At 48.3% G+C, this 23,847-nt stretch overlaps 1 pseudogene; it reads right to left on the bottom strand.

The window, feature by feature from the left end:
* Positions 1-1,642: 1,642 nt before the first annotated feature.
* Positions 1,643-7,645, bottom strand: LOC120753311 (protein Mis18-alpha-like; annotated as a pseudogene).
* Between the last annotated feature and the right edge of the window lie 16,202 nt (positions 7,646-23,847).

The following is a 23,847-nucleotide window of genomic DNA, read 5'->3' as shown; positions in this document are numbered from 1 at the left end:
ACGGCTCATTTCCTGTCCCAGATTGGCTTCTGTATGGTCATCTGTGACTCCAACTGCTCCGGTGGGATTTTCAACCTGTGGGGCTCTAATGACCTACCAGATTCTAAGTACAACAGAAAATAAGGGGAGAACTCTCTGGATCGTGCAGTGGAGCCTCTCAGTAGTGTCCCAAAGGTCCAGCAGTGCCCAGCATCTCTGGCTGGAATTTGAGGGCTCCCAGCACAGCCCCTCTGTAGTGTTCCTCTGGAGCTGACATTTCCCAGCATCCCTGACCAGAGTTTGAGGGTCCCAGCACAGGCCCCCTGGCACATCCCACTGCTTCTTCAAGTCCCATTTAACTAGGATCATTTTTTTGGAGTAGGAACACCCAAAGCCAGCAGAACTGGCCTTAACTGCTTTTGGGGGCATCTTTCCTCTTTCTTCCTCACCATATTCCCACTGTCAAACCACAGCCTCAGGCTCAGCTCCCCATCCCCTCAATCTCTCCAAGGAATTTGGCTTTTGGATTTCCCAATCCAGCAGGGCAGGCATGCTGTTGTCCTTCTTGTATATCCTAATTGCAGTAATTGCTTAAGAAATAATTGAAAGGCATTAAAGGAATGAAGAGAAATTAAATAAGAGCTGCCAGCTCCAAGGGCCATCCAAGGGATGCTCAAACCCCTTATCAGTGATTTGCTTTATTAACCAACTCAAACAAAGTAATTAACACCACATTGATACAGCAGGATTCTTTTTAATTGAGTTACAGATAAATATTGCAGAATTTAAAAACTTTTCCAAACCCAGAAATTCTTTTAAGAGATATACAGAGAGAGTCTTGGGATTCAGGGAAAAAAAAAACCCAAAGTTTTCAGTCTTTAGCATCTTCCGCTATGTTGTCATTGACAGCAAATGTGTCTTCAGCCTCAGCAAGACATGGAGAGTCAGAGATTTTGCAGATCCTGGTCTCACCTCAGCCTTTCAGCAGGTACAGTCTGCAAGGAGAGAGAAGAAGAAGGGTCAGAATGGACAGCCTACATCCAGAAAATCCCCATAATTCATAAAGCATTAAGTAGAGCTCTAAGAACTTCCCCAAAAGGTCCATTTCCCTGCGGACAGAGGGCTCTAAGTTGAAGCACAGGCTGGACCTGCCATGGACAGACTATGGAAACCCCAGAAGTAAAAGCTACTCGGCCAATTCCATTAAACATTCCAAAATCAGGCTCCTGGGATGTGACCATCTCTTCTCTCACCTTCAAACATACAGAATGAGGCCTATTGCTGTTGAGCAGCATTCAAAAACTTGTTAGAGCAGAAACTACCTCACAAATTACACTGGAGTCATGTAAGGTCCTCTGGCAATCAGTCAATAACAAAATGTTTTAGTTACTTGAACAGAAAAGGATGTTAAGACTCATCACTCCATGCTAAACTGGAGCACTGCCTCAAAACAGGGCAGTGAAGATGGAGGGTAGAAGCTTTTCTAAGAGATACAGTGCCTACCAGTGGGGCAGAATGGAGAAATTCATTCCGAGTTTTTGGAGAAAACTTTAAAACTCACAGTAGTAAAGCTAAGTAGTGTTGGGTGACAAAAAAAACCCCAAAACAACAAACAAAACCCCAAACACTTTTTGAGGGCTTTACACCAGAATTGCTTGCTTTTATTGAAAAACACTAGGTGGAGCACTCACACGGTATGAGAAACACTGACAATTAGCGGAATGCACAGAAAACCAAACGTGACCAAAATATCAGCATCAACACAAAAAAACCTGCTGAATCAATTGCTCAAATATATACCAAGCCTTGCTTAAAGGAGTGTCGCCATCAGCCTGGTTTGGTTTCCCTCCCTTTGAAGCCATAAAACAGCTGACCTTCAACACCCCATGGAAAAGCATTGATCTAATGCTGCAAAAAACCCCTTTCCTTACATCATATTTTAGCCTTGAACTTGCAAAAAACTCCCAGCAAACTAACAAGTCACCACATAGAGTTATTGAGTGATTCCTGTCTGAGCACAAGTCAAGCTAAAGCTATGGAGACAAGAAAAAGAAAAGGCACTTTATGTTGTTCCTTTGGAAATTACAGAACACAGGGAGGTTTCTCACTAGCTTAGGAAAATGCACACCCAGTTCAGTAGATACTGAAGAGCAGGGAAGTCAGGAGATAAATGCTTTGATTTCGGAGACAGAAATTTAAATAAATATTCCCATGAAACCAGAAGTCTACAGATTGACTGCTCAAAAGTCTTTATTGAGAAAAACACCCCTGGGGTATCCTCTTAAGGGACATAAGAGGAGCTCCTTGGCTGGACACAGCCTCCCTTGGTCAGCACTGGTGCCCCGCAGCACAGGCCACCCATGGCTTTCAGCTCTTTCCCAGCCTTTGCAACATTCCCACAGGTCCCAGAGGATTACAGGGCTGTTTCCCATTTGCCATTCTCCTGCCATTCAACACGTATTTCCTCTCAGACCTGCCCGTGCAAAGCAGCCACCCGCGACTCAGCAGCGCTCAGTCTTGTCTCCAGAGCTTTGAGTGGCGTATCCACCTGCAAAATAACCAGGGAAATGTACTTGGTTACACACAGAATTTGACACCACAAAGAGCATGTGTGGATGTCAGAAAGGGCTCAGATCTGATCTCACATCACCAATTCTTTGATTCTTTCCGTGCTACTTTCATATTTTAAAAGCCCACCCGACTCAACATCCACTGTCCACACGGTAACTCTTTCCAGCCTTGGTTAAGTGTCAAAGCCACACACTCAGCTTTTGCTGGACAACCTCAGCTTCCACAGTCAGCTTCCTTATGCTATTTGCTCCCAGCTCTTCCTACCTGCAGTCACAAGATTTTGGTAGAGCAAAACATCAACTTGATTTATCATGATTAGTTTATGATTAATATTTCAATAGAAAGTTACAGCAAAAGCATTAAATCCATTTGCAAAAAAGGCAGAAGAAACATGACTAAAAGTTAAGCGAAGATCTGGAGAAGTGAATCGGGACCAACTAGAAACAACATATCAAATCACTGAGACATAAATAGGAACCTAATGCTGCACTCGATAAACAGAAAATGCTAATTACCATGAAAACTGACAGAAAAGTTACTGAAAATCTCGCATAACACAAGATACCAATGACTTGAAGCAGTCCAGTACATGTTACAATGCACTGAATTGCTCTGGGTGAAATAAGCTGTTCTGCAGAAACTACTGAAGCGTATCAAAGTTTCACAGAGGTGTTCAAATGAAGAATGACATAAGGTTAAACCTCACCCTTGGCAGCACCTCTTGCAAGACAGCTCAACTTCCAAGAGTAAGCAGTTCCTCACGAAGTAGAGCTTGCTTTTCGAGGGTTCCTAGAATATAGCTGAGATGTCACAGTTTAGATCATGCACTTCCCACTCTGAAGCCAAAAATCCAAACACAGTGCTCCTTCAGAACCCTGAGGAACAGCCATGGATACAGTGAAAAATTGCACCAAGACACCAAGAACAGTGCAGCGCTGGCTGGGAGAAGCAGCATTACTCTCCGAGAAAATGCCATTCTGCAGCCAGGTTAGTGCTTTGGAGATTTTTACTGCCATGGGGGGAAAAAAAAAAAAAAGTATTACAGCTGTGGAATGAAGAAAAAAAAAATCCCAAAACCACTGTCCAGAGTACAAGGGTGAACATCCACCCTTTTGCAATATAGCAAAATAAATGGGAACTTAAAAAAAAAAAAAACAGAGACATTAAACCAGCCCAGATAAACAACAACTGTCTATCAGAACAATGCTTGCATAAAAGCAGTCTGACATGGAACCTTACTTTAGGATACAGTTACTGAAGGATATTAGAAGACCACTTTGAAGTGCTACAAACCAAGTAAATTCAAGCACACTTTCATTTTCTAGACAGATTTTAAGAGAGCTGAGCGAGAGTCTCAAGCACATACTCACTTGTCAGATTTGCCTTCGCCCACCTTAGCAAGGACAGCGCAGATGTGGCCAGTACAGGTCAGACCCACCCCAAGTTCTGCCTGAGCCCCTCTGGCCACACTTCCTGCTGATAATGCTGACCCCTAACAGGCTCCAGCCAGGCCTGTTTGCTGCTTGGTTTGTGTACTCTTCTGATCAAATGGGAAGGAACCCTCCTGTGCCATGCACCTGGCGATATCTTCCCTGCTGCAATGCAATTTCTCATACAAAAGGCAGACCCGATTGTTTTGTTTTTTTCCTAGGATTGGCCTCACACAGGTGATGTTCCTCACAACCGAGCACTATGATTGCAACAGCAGCAATACAGGCAGAGCAGCAGGAAAAGCTACCTCTGGACCTGCCAGAGATATAAGAGGAGCACCCTCAGTGAGATGCTTGGTGAGTGAAGTGGAGCTGGCAGGCTGACCCATAAACATTCTGCACTTACCTTTCAACAGAGTCAATACTGAAACAGAACAAATCTCTCTTGTAGTCGAGATGCCTTGAGGTGCACCTGTAGAGGCTGCCAAGTGTCCTTGAGCAGCCAGAGCAGAATAGGGTTTCTACCATGCTGTAAGTAAGAAAAAACATTTATTCAGAAGAAAATAAAAGCACCTCTCCCCATCCCTTTTCTAAAAAAAAAAAAAAAACCAAAAAAAACCACCATGCATCAGAATTTTTTTAAGCATCCATTCTTGCTTTACACAGTGTAAATTATGAGCACTCATCTTTCAGCCTGAATTTACAACAGCTCCTCAGGCTGACTGACCTCAGCAAGACCATCAGAATCACTAAATTGTGGAGAGGACCTTAAAGCTCATCCCATTCCACCCCCCACCCTGGGCAGGGACATCTTCCACTATCCCAGGCTGCTCCAAGCCCCAGCGTCCAACCTGGCCTTGGGCACTTCCAGGGATCCAGGGGCAGCCACAGCTTTTTCTGGGCACCCTGTGCCAGGGCCTCACCACTCTCACAGGGAAAAATGTCTTCCTGATATTTAATCTAAACCTGCCTCCCTTCATCCTGAGGCCGTTCCCCTTGTCCATCACTCCGTGTCCCTGGGAGAAATCCCTCTCCCTCAGGCCATTAGCGGCCTGTACAGACCGCCCCAAAGAAGCGTTCCAGGGGCTCTCGGGGGCACACGAGCGCTCCGGGCCCTTTACCGAGCTCGTCCTCAGTGCCTTTCCCGGGAAGCCCCGACTCCCCCGGGGCTGTATCCAGGCGGGACAGGCCCTCACCCTCTGCACTCTCCGGGGAGCTTGGAGACCTTCCGCTCCGGCTCCACGGCGACGCCGGCGGCCGCGCCTGCAGCGGGAGGGAGGGAAGGGGGATGGCGGCAGTGACCGGGGGCTGGCGGGGCTGGCACTCACTGCGCAGCACGATGCGGCCGCTCTCCTCGTCATTGAACACTCATCTCGAGGTGTCGCCCAGGGGCCGCCCGCAGCCGGCGCACACGAACACCACGGCCATGGGGCCCGGCCGCCGCCCGGTTCCAGCAGCGACAGCGAGGGCTCCAGCTCCGGGCACAGCGACATCGTGCCCGGCGGCAGCGGCCCCGCCATAGCCTTCGAATGGCCCGCCGAGGAAGCGGCAGTGACGCCGGACACCGCCCCCGGACCGCCCCGGAACCGCTCCCGGGGGCGGGCCCCGGGCCGCCCGCCCCGCCGAGGGCCGCGCCGGGGCCGGGCCCGGTACCGCCCGCCCGTGGGGCGTTTGGAGCTGCTTAGGTGGTGGAATCGAAGCAAAGGGTCTGGTTCTTCCAGAGCATCTTTTTTTTATATGAAGCGTTTTATCGAGTCACGCCTGATTCAGAGAACCTCCTGAGCTGGGAGGGACCCACAAGGATCATCCAGCCCAGCTCCTGGCCCTGCACAGACACACCAAGAATCCCGCGCCGTGACCCCTGGCAGAGCTGTCCCAACGCTCCTGGAGCTCGGGCAGCCTCGGGGCCGTGCCCATTCCCTGGGGAGCCTGGGCAGCACTCAGCACGCTGTGGGGGAAGTACCTTTCCCCGATATCCTACACAACCCCCTCCAGACACAGCTGCAGCCGTTCCTTGGGTCCTGTCCCTGTCACAGGGAGCAGAGGCCGGAGCTGCCTCTCGGGAGGAGCCGCAGCCCCCGGTGAGCTCTGCCCTTCGTCTCCTCCAGGCTGAATAGGCCAAGTGCCCTCAGCCACGCCTGGCGTGGTCCCTCCAGATCCCAGCCCTTTCCATCCAGATACATTCAGGAGTGTTTTTCGGCCCGGCTGTGCTCAGGAGCTTCCAGGAACAGTGCGCTGCTCTAAGAGAAGGGTTTGTGACCCAGCTGGCACCTGTCCACCCTGTCCCTAGGTTACATCACTAGGGACACATCTCAGTTTAAAACGTGCTGAGAAATAACAGGAGTGTCCGGCAAGAAGCGAGGATTGCATTTTCAGGGCAGCATCTCTGCCATACATTAATACTCACTGCCACTAGATGTTTTCAGTCCCAAGGCAGTCCTTGAGCTGCGGGACCCCGGAGTGATTGGCACAGGCATCAGTTGTGCAATTCTCTTCCTGAGGGCACTGAAGTACAATGAAGCAAAGCACTGGGTCGGAGTTGTGAGCCGGCTTAAAAGGCACCACTGACGTGGCTGACAGAACAAACTCCTCTGAGTACTTCTGGTTCTAGGAATATTACTGGGATTACATACATCCAATTCCAGTAGATGGAAGCAAGTTGAACGTTAATAAATATAAGTATTGTGGAGTAGTAGGTGCTAATCTAGCACAGGGAAAATGTTGCATAGCTTGTCTCGCTGACCTGGTTTTGTTTCCTTGCAATAGAGCCCATGCCAGTGCACGGTTTGAGTGCATGGGTGTCTGCCTTCAGGCTGGCAAATTACTAACACACACTTGGGCTTTATCCTACAGTATTTGAAACTATAAGACTGGTGACACTAATTCCTGTTTACAAGGACATATTTTTTTCTTTTGAGTCATTTGCCAAGGGTGTTATAAATGAGGGGACATCCTCCTTTATTCCATTTTCAAATCTCATTCAAATTCCATTTCAAATTCCATTTCAAATTCCACTTCAAATTCCATTCCATTCAAATTTTGTGTTCGGCAAAAAGCAGGCGAGCCAGTGCTGGGGTATGTGGGGAGTCTGCGCTCCACCAACACGTACAAATTCAGTTCTCAAGTAGTAGCCTCTTATACCATTCTAGGCACTTCACTTCCTCAGATTTTTAGTTGCTTTTTTATTTGCTTTTCTTCATAATCAGCGGCTGTGGTTTTCAAAGATCTATCGGGGAGGTGGTCTGAGATGGTATTCTGATGTCTCTCCAGCCTCCTATTCTTTTTTAAAATATTTTTTTCCACTAGAATTATTTTTGTTTATACAGTTTGCTTAAACAAGCATATATATTTTTTTAGTCAGCATACATTTTGCAAGTTTCCTAGCATGTCTTTTGTAGGGCCCAAAGTCAGCATGTTAAAAATGTCTTTGCAGAAGCCTTTTCACCTCATATTGACTTTACTTCCCCTTGTTAAGTGATTACAAATTTTTCCATACTCAAAAAATCAATTTATAGCTTATACAAAGAATAGATTAAAACTTACATTACAAAGTAGTTTAAAGCTTATATTAATTACTTGCAAACAATTGTAATTTTATTGTTAAAACAAATGGTTAGCTAAAAGCCTACTGGTTTATAGTTGGCCTTGTTAAACCCCACTTTCATGCTTTACTTAGCTAATTTTTAAAACTTTTTTTTTTTTTTTTTTTTTTTTTTAATAATAATCCCAGGGTCTCTGTCCACATACACACATGGTCTCTGCTCACAAACACACATACAGAGGTGGGTGCTATTTGATTGGCACAAATCACAATCTGATTCTCACAAGGGGAAATTTGATGACTTGTGAATCTGTAGTGTGGGGTGCTGGTTACCTGTGTGCTACTGTCACCAAAGTCCACTGAAAGAGCAGAGGTTTTCATAAAAATGTTGTGTTTTTGTCTTGGGAAAAAGCTGACATTGCAACTGGGAAACATTCAGACTTTTAGTAAAGGAAATGTATGTTTCCACTAGCCAGGAACAATAAGCTGCAAACATTGTTTTACCCTTCCTCCTTTGATTTAGTGCTGCTGAACTAAAAAAGTAATAATATCCATTATTGTGAAAATGCTTTGCTGCTGTGGAAACTGATTCTGCTGGGCTTTGCAGTTTATTTTCAAAGGATAGGAAGTAGCATTCACCCAATTCACCTTGCAATAAGCTCCTTCCACTTCACACCTGGCTTTGCACAGTGAAACAGCAGTGTCTTTTTATGGCTACTTACAGCAAATAATTTTTGTTTTTCTAATGTAAGTTCACGGGTTAGGTTTGGCTAAGGTAAAATGACAAGCTACGTCAGGGCGGATCAACCGAGGGTGGTGGATGGACTGACAAAGACCAGGGGAGAGCAGGTAGGGTGTGTTGGAGTCATGCTGCAGGCAGTGCTTCCCCTTGATTTCTGTCAAGCCTCTGCCTGTGGCTGTATCTTCAGTTAATTAACAAAGTTTGGGCTTCACTCACTGCTGTTTAGTTTACTGAAGACGGCTGCAGTTGTTCAGATGTGGTTTCAGAGACTAAAATCGTTTTTCCCAAGGTTGTTACAGTGAAATTATTACATATTCCAGGGAAATGGGACGGCCTTTCAGAATATCTTCATGTCTCTCTCACTTGCAATGCAAGAAACTGCCTTTCTGATGGTGAGGGTCAAATTAGCCCGTGTTAGGAGCTGCTTGTCCTTCGCTTGCTTGGACAGCAGTAGGAAAAAGGAGCAGAAACTTACACTGCACCCCCTCTAGAAAAGCTTTTCTGTGCATTTGGATCAGCTGAGGGTTTATTGCCTTCAAACTTAGAGCACCACACCTTAAAGAAAGTGGTGTGAATATCCACATCCTTCCGTACAGAAAATCTAGCTCTCTAATGCTGTATAGCAACATTTGGTGCTGCTGGGACCAGGGGCAAATTATGGGCAGCTCCTTTGATTCTCTTAATTTTAAAGTTAGGGCAGATTATTACCCCCAAATTCCACCAGGGAAACCCCAAACGGCTCAGCTAAGCTAGATGTAAGTCTCTGGTATGTGGCTTGCGTAGCAAAACCCAAAAATCAGGAATAAACCTTTCCCCTGTTCTCTCCTTAATAACAGGTTATCTATCTTTTGGATCACCTGGTGCATGACAGAGGTGGCATTTGTGCTATAGCACTTCCCTGCCTGGCAATTGATGGAGTATTTCTCTTTCTTTTCTTCAGCTGCCTGTTTTCTTGAAATTTGTGGAAACTCTGCTTCTGAGACAACTGTGCTCACCCTCTGTTAAATTTAAGTTTGTTGACAGTTTTGCGGAAGAAATTACCCCACATGTTCTTATAAGTGATCTCATCAGCCTTATTTCCATTTAAAAGCAGGATAAACTGAACTTGCATTGACTTATTTGTCCCACTTGTTCTCTCCCCCCAAAGAAGTAGAGAAGTCTGCCAGCTTTCAGGTGTTTTTATGTTCTGAGAAGATGAAAACAGACATTTTTCCATGTCAGCAGCCTTGGAGGAATAGAGATTGCAGCCTCTTGGTACTATTACTCGTCCTTCTCCAAATACCAGTGGGAGAACCGTGGGTTACGAGTTCTAATGAAAACACCAAGGGAAACAATTCCACAGCCGGTTATGTTTTTTTTCTTATTTTGAGTAAAAACACCAGTCAAGCAATGAATATACATTGCAGGTATTCCTGTCTTTGCACAATATTTACATCCTTATACCTCGAGAAGCCGCTGCTGGGATTATTGGCTTCGTGTGCTCAGGGCCATTGCTGGGGCAGCCCAAGGGAATTGTACAGTTGCCATAGCCCTGGGATGGGATTGCAGTTCTCTAATTCAGTTTTTCCTGCTAGGGTTTTTTTTATTTTTTTAATGTGAAACACAGACCTGAATCTCTGCACTTCTTTTCCTCTGCTACGTGGCTGGTCCCTGAAACTTTGTGAGACTGAATTTGTCTCATGAAAATGAATCAAGACCAAGATAAAAAGCCACGGTCTTGCTTTCTATTTGGAACGTTGTGCATCTCTCTCTGCTTTGTATGAAAATAATGAAAAGTCTTAATTTACATTGTCCCAGACTGGAACCCAAGTGCCTTCCTTAACTGGGTGTCCACGATGTAAATACTTCCAAGTTCTCTGTTGTTTTGAAGAGTTACAAACAGTTTTGTTTTAGTTTTATGTTGTTGTTCAATGCAAAGCACTTGCAAAGTTTTGGGTTGTTTGTTGTAAATACAGTTTTAAGTTCTTTTTGTTACCTTTGGAAAACTTGGTGGTTTTTGAGAGTAATGCTCTTCTGCCTTGCAAAAGGAGAGATGGGGTTGAGAGGGTGGTACCTGCCATGGAGATGAAACTGTGGAGAGAAGGATGGTATCCCAAACTAGGAGTGATTACAAGAGCGAATGATCTCCCTTTTCCACGTCATTCCATGCTACAGGAACAGCTTAACCAGGGACTGAAATAAAGTTACTCTTGGCCACGGTTTTGTGGCTGCTCCAGTTGCCTGCCTGTGCCGACGCACACAGCCACATTTCCCAACAGTCCTGTGGATAGTGCCATGAACAAAGGCAAGAGTCCCACGGAAGTTCCTCCTAAAGGGGAAAAACAATAATTCTTGTCTCGGAGGTCCCTGCATGTGGCGTGTCTGCCCGTATCTGTCACCCGCAGCCTTTCCCAAGGCCGGGCTGCAGAAACGCTCGGGGTTAACAAGCGCTGACAGAGGTTGTGGCAGCCAAGGCTGCCCTCCAGCGTGGCTTCCTTGAACTCCACTCGCCAATGGCTTCCTTTTCGGGGTTGATAAACGCCTTCCGATGGCAGGGACTCTGTGACTCAATCTAACTGCCAGAAAATCTTTTTAAAATCTAGGTTTCACAAACCATTACTTTTACTAAAATTACATCGAAAATAGAAAAGAATGTGTAAATAAAGGAGTATTGCTTTTAAAATTTATATTTGGTTTGCTGATTTGTGTAGTCATTTTTAAAAAGCTCTACAGACCTGCTGGAACAGCTTTAACAGGAGTCTCTTCAGTGAACCTTGTGAGAGAAAATGCACTGCTTTCTGCCCTATACTGAGCATTCAAACTATGATCTACCACAACTCACACAAAGAGATGGTGAGATGAGCAACAGACAGAAGCATTTTGCCTGTGCAAAACCTCCATAGATCCTTAAAACACCATCAAGAGAAATCAGAATATTTTCAGACTATTATCCCAGCAGATTTCTGATAGTCCTTATAGTATAAAAAAGAATAAAATTCTTCCAAGTCAAAACACCCTCCAGCACCCTCAAAGCCGTTCACCTGTAACCATGCAATTCTTCCCACAAAAAACCCACCATGCAGGTATACACAAACACCTCAATCATGTCCAGAAATATCTGGGGACCTTTCAGGCATAGCTGATTTAATTTATTAATTTATTCCTCTTTCCTCCATAATTGATCTAGAGCTTGCTGCGGAATTTCAATCCAGAATTGCAGTCAAAGACAGCATCAATACAACATTGAGTGTGCATGCTGAAGTAGTTCCAACCAACAAGTGGCAGAAAGGTGATATTAGCCACATTTTCTCTGTCTTCACTCCCAGGTAAAAGCCACAGGACAAGAGGAAATAGCCTCAAGTTGTGCTGGGAAGGACAGGGGATTTTTCCATGAAAGGCGTTCAGGTTTCTTTTCTCTGCACACCCCGTATCCTCCGTGCACTGTGCCACAGGGAACATGCCAAGGAGCCTGGAAATGCCCTGGGTTTAGGGAAAAGGCAGACAATGGGCACGTTCTGTGTCCCATACACTTGCCAAGGCACACGGGGCTGCAGGGCCACGCCCTGTGCCAGGCGGCATTTGGTGTCCCGCAGGTGCCCTCAGCCCCAGGCTGGCAGGGTTCCAGGCCCAGGGCAGCTGCCCCCGGCCCCTTTCCCGGCAGCGCTCCCGGCTCCATGGCTCCCACAGGCCTTGTCCAGAGCCAGACGCCGCCGGCAGCTTTCCCCCTTTGGCCAGGCACGTCTCTGGACACGGCCCAGCCTCGTAGTGTGGCCCCAAACCTGAGCCCAGGATTCCAGATGCCCCCGCAGCAGCGCCCAGCACAGGGATATTGGTCAGGTCAAAGCATCATAAAATATGCTGAGCTGGAAGTGATCTACAGGGATTGGTACTAAAGGACAACCCAAAAGTCTCACAGTGATGTTGAAACATTGGGAGCAGCAGAAGGAAAGAAGACATTGTTCATATCAGAGAATCAAATAACCTGAATCAATAAAATTGAATGAAGAAACGGATTAGCATGCCAAAAACCTTGTATATTTCATATTGCTTCCCATCACTTAAAACATTTGACTCCCTGTGGTTGGTCTATTGCATTTGTAACTTTCCTTTTCCAGACCAGAATTGAAAAAGTTCATTCAAAAATATGTCCAAGACATCCCCACCACTGGGCATGACCAAGGCCATCAAATGATGGCGGTAATCCCTCTGGGATAAAACATTCAGGAGGAGGGGAAAGGGAGTGGCCCAGATATCAGCCAGAGAAGAGAACTTGGTGGCAAGAGAGAATCTCAGGGAAATTGCCCCCCAGGATGGAGGCCAGAGCTCCTCAGGACACTCGTCTGGCACAAAATGCAACAGCCAGAAGCCTCCTGTGCACACCAAGGACACCTTTTATTCGAGTACTGCAAGGCCAGGAGGAAACACCCCTCAATTCTCCCCGGAACTCCAGCATTCAGCATGGGAAAATGAGACACGGGAGCTTATGCCCTTTAAAACAAAACCGTACCTTTAAAGAGGATGAAGTAGAAAACGTTGTAGTAAAACCAAAGGCGATGTGGAGCGAGATGCAAGCTGTGCTTTTATTCCCAGCGAGTGCAGCAGTCGGTGCCCACGGAGCCATGGGGTCGGGTGGGAAGCAGGCTGGGCAGTAGGACGGCGTGTGCGAGCGAGGCCTTTGGCAGTGCCAGTCCCTCAGGCCTCCCTCAGCGGCTCCTTCTCAGCTGCCGGGCAGGGCCCGGGGGCTCGCTGGCACAGGGCCGCGCTGGCCCCCGCCCTGGGGCCAGCCCGAGCGCCGCTGCTATGGGGCAGGGCCGGGTTCCCGCAGGGCAGCGGGGGCCGCGGGCACGGGGCGAACTCCGGCAGGGTTCGGCGCCCTCCGAGCCCCGCGGCACGCGGAGCCCGGCCCGGCCGTGCCCGGGACGCTCCGTTGGCAGCGGCCCCGCCCGGGGCAGAACCGGCCTCGGGCAGCGCCCGCGGGCTGCAGCGGCACGGAGCGCAGCGCAGCGGCTCCGCTCGGCAGCGGCGCCGGCACGCAGAGCCTCGTGGAGCGCCTCTCCTGCCCCAGGGGAGGCATTCCTGGCCCGCAAGGCCGCCTTGTGCCAGGTAATTCTGCGCTTGGCTGCTGCCAGGGGCCCAACGGGCCGGCCACGGCTGTCCCTGCCGCCTTCCAGCGCTGCCCGGGCACAGCGACAGCTCCAAAGCCAGGCTCCTGCCCCTGCCCCTGCCGGCTGCCAGCACTTTGCTGGGAAAGAGTCACTGACCAGGGAAATTGCCTTTCTGCCTGATGCAAATAGTACCGATTGGCACAAAGCCAAGCTGAAGCGGCACCAATTAATGTCAGCTGGAGGGGGCAAGGTTGCAGGAGGGCTGGCTGCTGGTCCAGCTTTAATCCCAAGTGTCTCTGAGGAGCAGGAGAGGCAGGCAATCCCTGGCAAAGGAGGGTGCCACGGGAAGCACCAAGGCCCCTCGGTTGTGCCCCATGTGCTGCCAAAAGGAGTCAGCGGTGAGAAGGAGAGGGATGAGGGCAGAGGCGGCAGATGTGTGCCAGGGACAACTCTGGCCTTTTCCTGCAGCAGGTGTTCCAGCTGGGGCTGGGATTGGCCCGTTGGGAGTGGGAGCAGCTGCCCGGGGCCGCTCTTACAGTTGAACTGTCACAGCCAGGGACTGCAGAGGGAGGTGGCAAAGCCCGTGTGGAAACACCCACGTGCCAAAGTGAAGCCACAGCTATGGAGCTGTTATTTTTTCCAGTTTTCGGAATCAAGGCCGTTATGATGACCACGGCCTTGTCTATATATATTTGTATATCATATGTATAAAAGCACATTGGCCAGCAGAATATTTGAATCCTTCAAGGCCAGGTTGGACAGGCCTTTGAGAAACCTGGTCTAGTCAAAAGTGTCCCTGTCCCTGGCAGATGGGCAGAATGTGGTGACAATCTAAGGCCCCTTCCAACCTATGACATTCTATGGTTCTGTGGTTTTATGGTGCTGAGGTTCTACAAATCCAGTGTGTTTCCAGAATGTACGTCGAGTTGTCCATCCAATACCCGAATGTATGCAAAACACCAAGCTTTGTCCATAAAAATATCATGGGAAGTTTAGTGATAGCAACATTTGAAGGAAAAGCTCTTGAGATGGGGACACAAGATTTAGGTTTCCAATCAGCTTCCTTGTTATTAGTGCAGCTCTCTGCCTGTGGCTGGATGGGGAAGGCAGGAAGAAGAGCAATGAGATATGTCCTGCTAAGGGCTGCAGAACTGAGCCTGGCCACATACAGCACTGTCAAAAGCTTGTAAGAATTCGCATCGAGGTCATTTGTGTTATGATTATAATGAGGCTGGTGAAATTTCGCTGTATAAAAAACAGAGATCCCTTTTGGTGAGCCTGAATCTCTGGTGGCCAGAAGGATTCCCATCAAGCTCCCAGCACTGTTCCCCCTTTGCTCTGTAATTGTAACAGGTTCTAGTTAAATTTCATTTACTCCTTCCTGCCTGGGGATGGAGTGGTTTATAACACTTGGGCACCTGCTTTCCTCTCCACAGTGAGGAAAGCAAAGCTTGGTTCAGAAGTTCTGCACACAGCTGTGTTCAGTGGCACATGCTGGTTGCCAGAGCGTTTGTGCCTTGTGGGAATTGTGTCACACAACCCCAAATCCCTGGGGCGTCAGTGTGGGTGAAAACCCGGCCTTGCCAAGGACAAGTGCAGAAGTTTTTGGCTGTTCAGTGAAATCTAGATTTTCCTGCTGGCCACCTGTGTGTGCTTTGTGGCCATGCTGAGGAGAACCTGGTGACAGAGCAGGCTTCCCTGCCACGCTCTTTATTCACACGTGTGAACTCTCCCAAGTTATGCCAATGCCAGGTCCATTCAACAAAAGTTGGAAGAAAGTTGGAATGACTTGTCCCTGTATGCACTTCCTGCTTCTCCCACCTTTGTTGATCTTGAAATTAAAGTGGGCATCTGGCTCTTTAAAGGCACTTTATTTTCCACCCACCATGATGGTTTTCATGACTGTGAGGATGGAACAAAGATGCCGTGTTTGTTTGCTTCCAGATGTGTCCTCTGAGCTTAGTGTGAGTGTCTGTTCTTGGGCCTCCCAGCTGCAGGGGGAGGTGGGCTCTGGCAGGATTCCCCTCTGGAGTGGCCCCTGTCTCTCTGTGATGGCAGAATGGTTCCCTGCTGGTCCCTTCCCTGGTGTTAAAGCCATGGGCTCGAGCTCAGCTGCTTCAGCTCTTCTCGCAAGTGTCTCTGCTCCTGTTTCTCCCCAGTTGTCCTAAGTGGGCTGCTTCACAGGACTTCACACAAGGCTCCTGTAGCCTCCTCCCCAGTGCTAAATCATTCTGCTCCCTTTGGTGTGTGAGATGAATCTCACAAATGAAAATGTAAATGTTTTGAGTCCTACTTCCACCTGTTTGAGATAGTTTACTTCTGCTAAGGGGATCTCGTTACCTATTAAACTAGAGCTGGTTATTTTATAGTTGTTTTCTTTTCCCCTCCTTTTCTTTCCTTCCTCTTTCCACAAATGCTGCCATTCATGTGAGGTCCATTTGGTTGTCTAAAGGCAGAGTTCTTAGGGCACATTCATACTTAAAATTGAACCAAATATCCTGGAGCCTGTAGCAGCGGCCTGGTTTGTCATGTTCTTGGCCAGACCTGGAGTTAAGAGCTGACCTGGAATGCAGCAGCACTGCTGGGGAAGGGCAGAATGGATCTCTTGGCTCTCCCATTCCCCACTACGTGTGATCCCCATGTTTGGATTGTTGATGTTCAGGAGCACTGCAGTGACTCCCAGTCGGGCACTCCAGGCTGGGAGTGTAGCAAGTCCCTGGAGGTCTTGACCCCAGCTTTGGGCAGGACCTGGTGCAGATGGAGAATATCTGTTTGTTCTCTTCCAGAGAAGCTGCCTCAGTCTGAGGCTTCGTCATGGAACCGACAGACAAGCAGCGCAGTGACAATAGGTAGGAATTAATTTGATGTAATCAGGTTGGCTTCCCAAGTGCTCTGATGAACGTTGAGATGGTTTAGAAAAAGAATCCCCCCCATCCAATGCAAGAATCAGAGTCCCTGAGTGGGAGGAGGAAAGTAAGGATTGTCCTGTGAGTGAGAGTGGCCTCAGGGCACGTTGGTATTTTCAGAGCTTCTGGTACAGACCCAGGCCTGGATGATGGTGTGGGTCAGGGCAGGTTCTCTGCTGAACTTTCTGAAGCCAATCTCTTATTCCTGGAGCCAGGGCACTCCTTTGTGCAGGAAATGGGAGTTTGGGATGCTTTGGGCCTTGGAGTATTTTGCTGTTTCAGTCTGCAGCCAAGCAGGAGTAGTGGATTTTTGGAGTGGGTGCAAGTTTTTCCATCTTGTGGGCCATGGTTGAAGATGATGAGGACTGAGCTGATGTTTCAGGGCAGACATTCATTTTCCTCTGCCTCTTTGAAGAGTTGGGGTGTTTGGGTTTTCCTGGGGACTCATCAAGTCTGGCTTGCAGCAAGTACAGCACTATTTTTAACTCTCCAATCCTGAGCTGTTTGTCCCCTGGCGAGGGAGGGGCTGGCACTGTGGAGTCCCCCTGCTCCAAGGCTCCCAGGTGCTGGTGGTGTTGACAGCAGACTCTTCTGCTCTGAATTAGGAATGTCATCCTATGCAAACCCCCGATGTACTGTAAATAACAGCCCCTCGGTATGAGATGAGGCAGCTGTGCCTCTGCTCTAGGGATGATTCAACTTTCAGGAGCTGATTATTGGTGTGGTATTGGAGCAAGTGTCACTGCTGGGCAGACAAGGCTCTCTCCTGGCAACCTGGGTCTCTTGGGAAGTTGGATGGGTGAAGAAGAGCCCAGGAATTGTATGTAGAGAGCGGAGTGTGCAGTAGAGTAGAAAGAGATACCTGCATCCACTGTGCCGGCACACTTTTCCTTCCCCAGTGTCCACAATTATCAGAGCCAGAGTTTCCCTCATTTGGCAGTTGTCTTTCACAGAGCAGGGACAGTTGAAAGGATCTGGTGTTCCATGATGGAACACAGCTTTATTGGGGTTTGGATGTAGGGCTGCTGGGATTGAGTACGTGCCTGTGTGGATGAGGAGGAAGAGCAGGATTTGACCTGGTGTTTTCTGAATATCTGAGATCTCCTTGTTACTTGCATTTATGGGGTTGCTTTAAATGCAGTGACATGACACGGTTCAGTGTTTGAAGCTGGCAATAACCCTCAAGACAGAGGAAGCTCTTTCAGCCAGGAGTAGCAATCCCTGAGAAGGATGTGTGCTGTCATCCCGTGTGTCTCTTGGCTGTGGGGTACAGCAGACGCTGGACAGAAGCGATCTGTCCACTGGCAGCATCCTGTGGATTTCAACATGGCTTTGCTCCTGGACACGTGCCCTTGTGGGAAAGGCCCAGTTTGTGCAGGCAGTATGAACAGGGGTTCAAGTGTTAACTCTCCTTTCTCTGTGTCTTTCTGAAAGCTGGAGCAACAACAGAGAGTTGCTGCGCCTTCTGGAGCAAGAGAGGAGGAGGAGGCAGGCAGCTCCAGAAGAGAAATATCCACTGTGGGAGAAGACTCCCCTCTTTGCCAAACCCTACAAGGTAATGGGAGTGTGGTGCAGGCTGGAAGGAGAGGAGGAAGGAGGCTTGGGGTGGGAGAGGAGAGCTGTGTCTTCTGCATGGGCTGTGGCAGACTTGAGCCCAATCCCTGCAAACACAACATCTTCCCATCCGCTCCACTGAGCCTGCCCAAGTTCCCTTGTGGGGATGCACGGAGATTCCATGAAGATCCTGAGCTGTGTCTCTGGCTGGGCTGGATCTCCTGCTTGGGGTGTTTGTGCCATTTCCCGCTCTCTGTTCTTCTGCTGCAGACCGATAAAGAAGATGAGCTGTCGCGGCGCATGAAGAACTTGCTGGGTGATGTGGGCTCCAAGGTGCTCCTGAGCCACGAGTCCCCTGGGAATCCCGTCTGGATTCCAGAGAAGCCCAAACCCAAGTCCCACAGCAGCAGTCATAGGCCGGCCTCCAGCAAAACAAACCCCTATGCAGACATCTGGAGAGAATCCTCACCAGAATCTCTGGACCTCACTCCAAACCCTGAGCAGACCTACGATGACAGTGATGAAGGTCACTCAAAGCAGAGGTCAGAAGTCAAAGCTGCACCATCCAAAATCCTTCCTGGGCCTGTCAAGGTGAGTGCAATTGTTGGGGCTCTCTGTTGCTGGCAGTCCCTCAAGGCCCAGGGATCAGCACACGGGCCCTGCCTGGCTCGTGGCTCAGCCTCCCCAGAGCTCAAAGGCACTTGGTTCCCAGGGCATTGAAGACAAAGCTTAGCTGCTTCCAAGCAAAATTCCATAAAGGAAGAACAATGCACAAACGTATTAACATAATAAAAATAGCAGAAATGATAAGTAGTAGTAGTAGTAGTAGTAGTAGTAGTAGCAGTAGTAGTAGTAGTAGTTGTTTAAGAACAGAAACAGTGTTTCCTGACTGCCAGGTTCCAAAGGGAACACAGACATTTTTATCAGAGGAGGAGGAAGTGACTGTGGGGATTTCAGCTGGTTTTCTACCTGGCCTCCATTATTAACTCCCCTTCAGAGGAGCCTTTTGATCCTCAGCAGCATTTCATTATTAAGGGACTTGCATGACACGTGTAGAGCTGTTGGTAAGCAAATGCTGGCTGAGTGCAGGCTTGTTTGCTGTGCATGAGTAAAACACCCCAAGAAACTCACACTGCTTCCCTCCTTCTTGTTTCAGCCCATCCTGCACGTTTATGTGCAGTCCATTGAAGGAATATTGAAGGTGGGTGCTCTTCAATACCAGATGTCCACAGGGAAGCCTCTACAAATCCATGAGGAGGTGGATCCCCCTGACTCTGGGAAGGGTGAAACTCCCTCTGTGTCCATCAGCAAAACTCCTGAGAGCTGCTTCTCTCCCTCTCTTTCCAGGAAATGTGCAGCTCACTGCCACCTCTCCTGTCACCTCTTCAGTCGCCTCCTCGAACTGAGACTTCCAAACTCCCACTGCAGGCAAAGGTAACGCAGCCCATTTTTGCCAGGGCTTCTGATAAATGACAGGAGATCTTCCTGCTGAGCACAAGTTCAGTCTTGGCAGAAGGATCCTGCCTGGAGGCCAGCCTGAGTTCCCTGACCATAAACAGTGTTGTGAGTTAGGAACCAAGCACAAACTGCACAATGGGTTGGCTTGCATTATATCAAGGCTGGTTTTTATGACTTCAATGCAACCAGGAGTCTGATTTTGTGTGAATGGCAAATATTCCTGTTTCTTGAAAACTGGCCTAGGAGAATTGGGAACTCTTATTTCTAACTGGGTTTGTTTGTTTTTTGTTTTTTGGTTTTTTTTTTAAACTCTTGAGGCTCGATGCACAAGTACATGCAGAGGCAGCCTGTGGCTTTGCAGGCAAGGCTCAGGAGCTTCAACAGCAACTTAGGGAAAGGGCAGTTCCATAGAGGGAGCAGAGTGCAGGAACATGTTTATTTAAAATGAATGATAATTAGAATAACGATGATGATGAAAATCATAGTAATAAAGAGTAGGAATAGTAGCAGTAGTTTAGAAATGGGAACAGTTTTCCCTGACTGCCAGTTTCCAAAGGGTAGACAGACATCTTGAAAGAGGAGGAGTTGACAGTGGTGGCTTCAGCTCTCTCCATGCCTGGTCTCCATCATTAACCCCCCTTCAGATGGGCCTTTTCATCCTTACTCTCCCCTTATTTTCAATACACTTACAAGACATTTCGAGAGCTGTTGGTAATCAAAGGTTTGATGAGTACCTGCCCATCAGTAAATATCCCAAACAAACTCCCTTCTGTTTCCCTCGTCCTTGTTTCAGGCAAAGAAGCCCATGGAGGAGCCCTTGATTGAAGACATTTTGAGGGTGAGTGCTCTTAATTAGAAGCTCTCTGTGTTTGCTCATGTTTTGCAAACATTAAGGAAATGGCTGGGGACAGAAAACATTTGGAGAGCTGCTTCTCTCCCTCTCTTTCCAGGAAATGAGCAGCTCACGGCCACCTTTCCCCTCAACTCTCCTGACGCATCCGAGAGCAGAGACTTCCAAACTCCCACTGGCACCAAAGGTAACGCAGCCCATTTTGGCCAGGGCTTCTGATCAATGACGTGAGATCTTTCTGCTGAGCACCAGTTCAGCTCAGCTGTTTGGCAGCTCTTAGAATGCTCTAAAAATATTTATTCAGAAATGCACGTGCCCCTAACGTGCCAATAACACAGTTTTTGGTGTCAGTAGATGTCTTGTTGAGATAACGTGCTAAGCTGCTTTGTCCTTTAATTGTAGAAAACCCAAGCTGTTGGATCTGCAGCACAGAAGCAGAGTAAGTAGAAATGCAAAGAAACCCCGGTTCTTTGTGTGCTGACAGGTAATTTTGTGTGTTAGGTGTGGTAGACACCATCAAGTGTTCACACTGATTAAATCAGCGTGATTTCCTCTGCTTTGCTGAGCAGAAATGAATTTAGGAATGGCTTCAGAAAGTGTAAACAATCATTACCCAGAACTCAAGGTAGCAGTTCAGCAGAGGCCAACCAGTATTTAGTTAGGAAACCCCCATCTGGAGGGAGGAACACTTTTGATGGCAAACCCCTCCTGGAAGAAAGTGGCTCTCTAATCTGGTGCTCAGAGACCACAGGGTAAAATACGCCACAAGTGAGGCAGAGAAACGCAACCTTTTCATTTTTGCTTTCCAGAGCAGGCTGGAGCAGCTTCAAAGACGTTGCTGAGTTCTCAGGCAAGAAAATTGTAAGTACCCAGAGCTTGTTCCCATCTCTGCTGGGCAGTTACTTAAAGGAACTGGAATGCACAAAAATTTGGGTTCTCAGGCAGATTTTTCTCAGGAACCTTCAGTGAAGGGAATTTTCACCAACAGAAAAATTATTATTATATGTCATGATGGTCTCATGAATGCTAAGGGATACCACCTGAATCTGAGTATTCCTGGAAATGGTTTTGAAGCCTGGGCAGATGAGTAAAGCTACAGCTACAAAACCTACACAAATCTGGCAGTGAAATTTGAAAGTCATCTCCTGTGCCCAAGGAAAACTTTCCTAAGAAGTGTTGCAATGATTTAATTTTTATTTAAAAAAATACACACCAAGAAATATAATATTTCAGATGGATGTTCTAAAAGCCTCACTTTATATGCTAATCGAGTAGCTAGCTGCAGAGCAGGGTGAAAATGAATTTCCATGGCTTATTTGGATTGTGTCTGTTTGTCCGGCTGCGTGGGAGTTGGAGGTTTGATTATTTCCAGGGGTTTTTTATTCTGGTGCTTTGCATTTCCAGTCTGGCAAAGTATTCCTGTGGCCTTCTCCCTTCTGTTCTCCAACCCAGGTTTCAGTTTTAGTTTGGCACATTGCTATGCCAGTGGAATAAGGAAGTAAGCTTCCCCGCTGCTGCTTCCTAATTCTGTCTCCCGGTGGCCTTGCAGAGCTCTCCAGTGGCAGCAGCGCAGGAGGGTGGCACCAGCCCAGCGCAGGAGGTGCGAGTCGGGGAGCACCAGGGACTGCCACAGCTCCTCAGCTCTCTGTGACAGAGGCATCAGCTCCAGTGACAGTGAGGAGGACGACCTTCCAAGGGTGCTGGTCCTGCCAGCACGTGAGGTGAATACAGGGAGCATGGAGAGGCTGCTGGCACAGCCCCCTGCCCACTGCAGGGCGGGGCTGTTAGCAAGGAAGCAGATGTTGTGCTTCTCCTCGGGTACCAAATTCTGCCTGGTTTGTCCTGCAAATACTGATGTGTGAGAGCCCTCTCACTGCAGTGAAGGCTGAGCTATTTGCCACGGACTGGATTGTATGGTTTTTATGCAGCACATATCCAGGCATGGTGCTCGAGGAGCAAGTTAGTGCACGTGGCCTGTTTGATTAGAGTCAGTTCTTCCCTGGCCAAAGCCCAGACTGTCCAACCTCTGGGCAAGAGTCCCTGGGCTCTGGGGAGCTGTGCTAGGACAGAAGGAGCCCACAAAGGCATCAGCCTTGAATCCTTCTTCTCTCTTTTTGTTGGCAGCCTAAGCCATCAACTTCTAGAAAATGGCACCTTGACAACCTGGTGACCCAGACAAAGCGAGGAGCAGTGCCAAGAGAGGGTCCCAGGGACACTGGCTGTGGGAATGGACGTGAGGAGAGGAAAAAGCCAGAGCTGGGCATCAGCAGCAATTCCTGCCAGCAGCACTCCAAGGCAGGGGAGCCTCCTCACAACGTCTGTGGCCACCCAGACAAGAAATCTCAGACATTCTTTTGCCCAGTGGCCAGAAATTCAGAGAAGAGCTCTGGCAAAGTGCCCATGACTTCTCAAAAAAGCTGTGGCCAAGAGATCAAGAATCCTCACAAGAACTTTGGCCAAGGGTCCAAGGATTTCCACAAGAGCTCTGGCCAGGAGACAAAGGATTTTTACAAGAGCTCTGGCAAAGTAGTGAGGGATTCTCAGGAGAGCTGTAGACAAGAAGCCAAGTACCCTGAGAAGAGCTCTGGCCAGGTGACGCAACAGTTTAGAAAGAGCCCTGGCCACTTGGCCAAGGAGTTTCACAAGATAAATGGCAAAAAGGGCAACAATTTCCACAAGAGCTGTGGCCAGGTGAGCAAGGATTCTGACAAGAGCTTTTGCCAAGTGAAGGATTCTCAGAAGAGCGGTGGCCAGATGTCCAAGGCTCCTCAGGACACTCATCTTCAATCTAAACAGAGCTGCCTGAAGCCTCCTGTACTCACCAAAGATGCCGTGCCCAGGAACACTGCAGGCATCAAAAGGCCCGGTGAACCCCTGGTGCGCAGTGAATCCAAGAGAGTGTGGAATGTGGAGATCAATCCTGGTCCTTGGCAGGTCACAGACCAGTCCTGCAAGGACTGGCGGAAAGACAAGAAAACACCGATGCCAAAAGCCACAGCCAGTGCAGACCTGAAGCTGGCACTTCACGGGCCCTCTGAGAAGACAAAGGACAAGGGCTCCCACCAGGCCAATGCCAGAGGCTTTTTGGACCCCAGGCTCCCGGGAGATGCTCAGAGACGTGACACTCTCATCCCCAGTGGCCACAGACCTGGGGATGTGCACCAGGAGAAGGTGCCCTTGCCTCCAGAGGAGGAGAAATTGTTCTTGGCTGCAGTGAAGCCAGACTTGAAGAGAAAAGCCATGAGGAGTCCTGAGGAATCCCCTGGAAAGAAGAAGGTGAGAGGCGCAGGGGGAGGTGGGTTTGGAAATTGACCAAGGTGGTGTTAGAAAAACCCTTGTGCAGCCATGATTCTTCTCCCCTAAAAGGAGTTCCAGTGTGTTTTATTTTCTGTTTTCAACCAGAACCTCTCAATCTGAGCTGGACTGGTCGGGACTTCAGGTGAACTTTCAAGACCTGAGTGAATATTTTGTCCTTTTTTCTTTTTTCCTGTTAGAGGGAAGACAAGGGGGATACTCCCAGGAAGAAAAAGGAATGAGAGTAAAACCAACAAAATAATTCCAGCTTTCAGGAAGCCAAGGGTCCAATAAACTGAAGTGAGTATGCAGCGGTGGGATGTGAGAAAGATGTGTAAATCTAAGTCTCACGCCAGAAGGGTGAGACAAAGAACTGTATCTCCTGCCCTGACACTCGAGAGTTTCCTTCTGACATGCTGTGCCTTGTGCACCTTCAGC

The sequence above is a fragment of the Hirundo rustica genome, chromosome 5 (assembly GCF_015227805.2).
Source record: "Hirundo rustica isolate bHirRus1 chromosome 5, bHirRus1.pri.v3, whole genome shotgun sequence".
Classification (NCBI taxonomy): Eukaryota; Metazoa; Chordata; class Aves; order Passeriformes; family Hirundinidae; genus Hirundo; species Hirundo rustica.
This window is presented reverse-complemented; position numbering and strand designations above follow the sequence as displayed.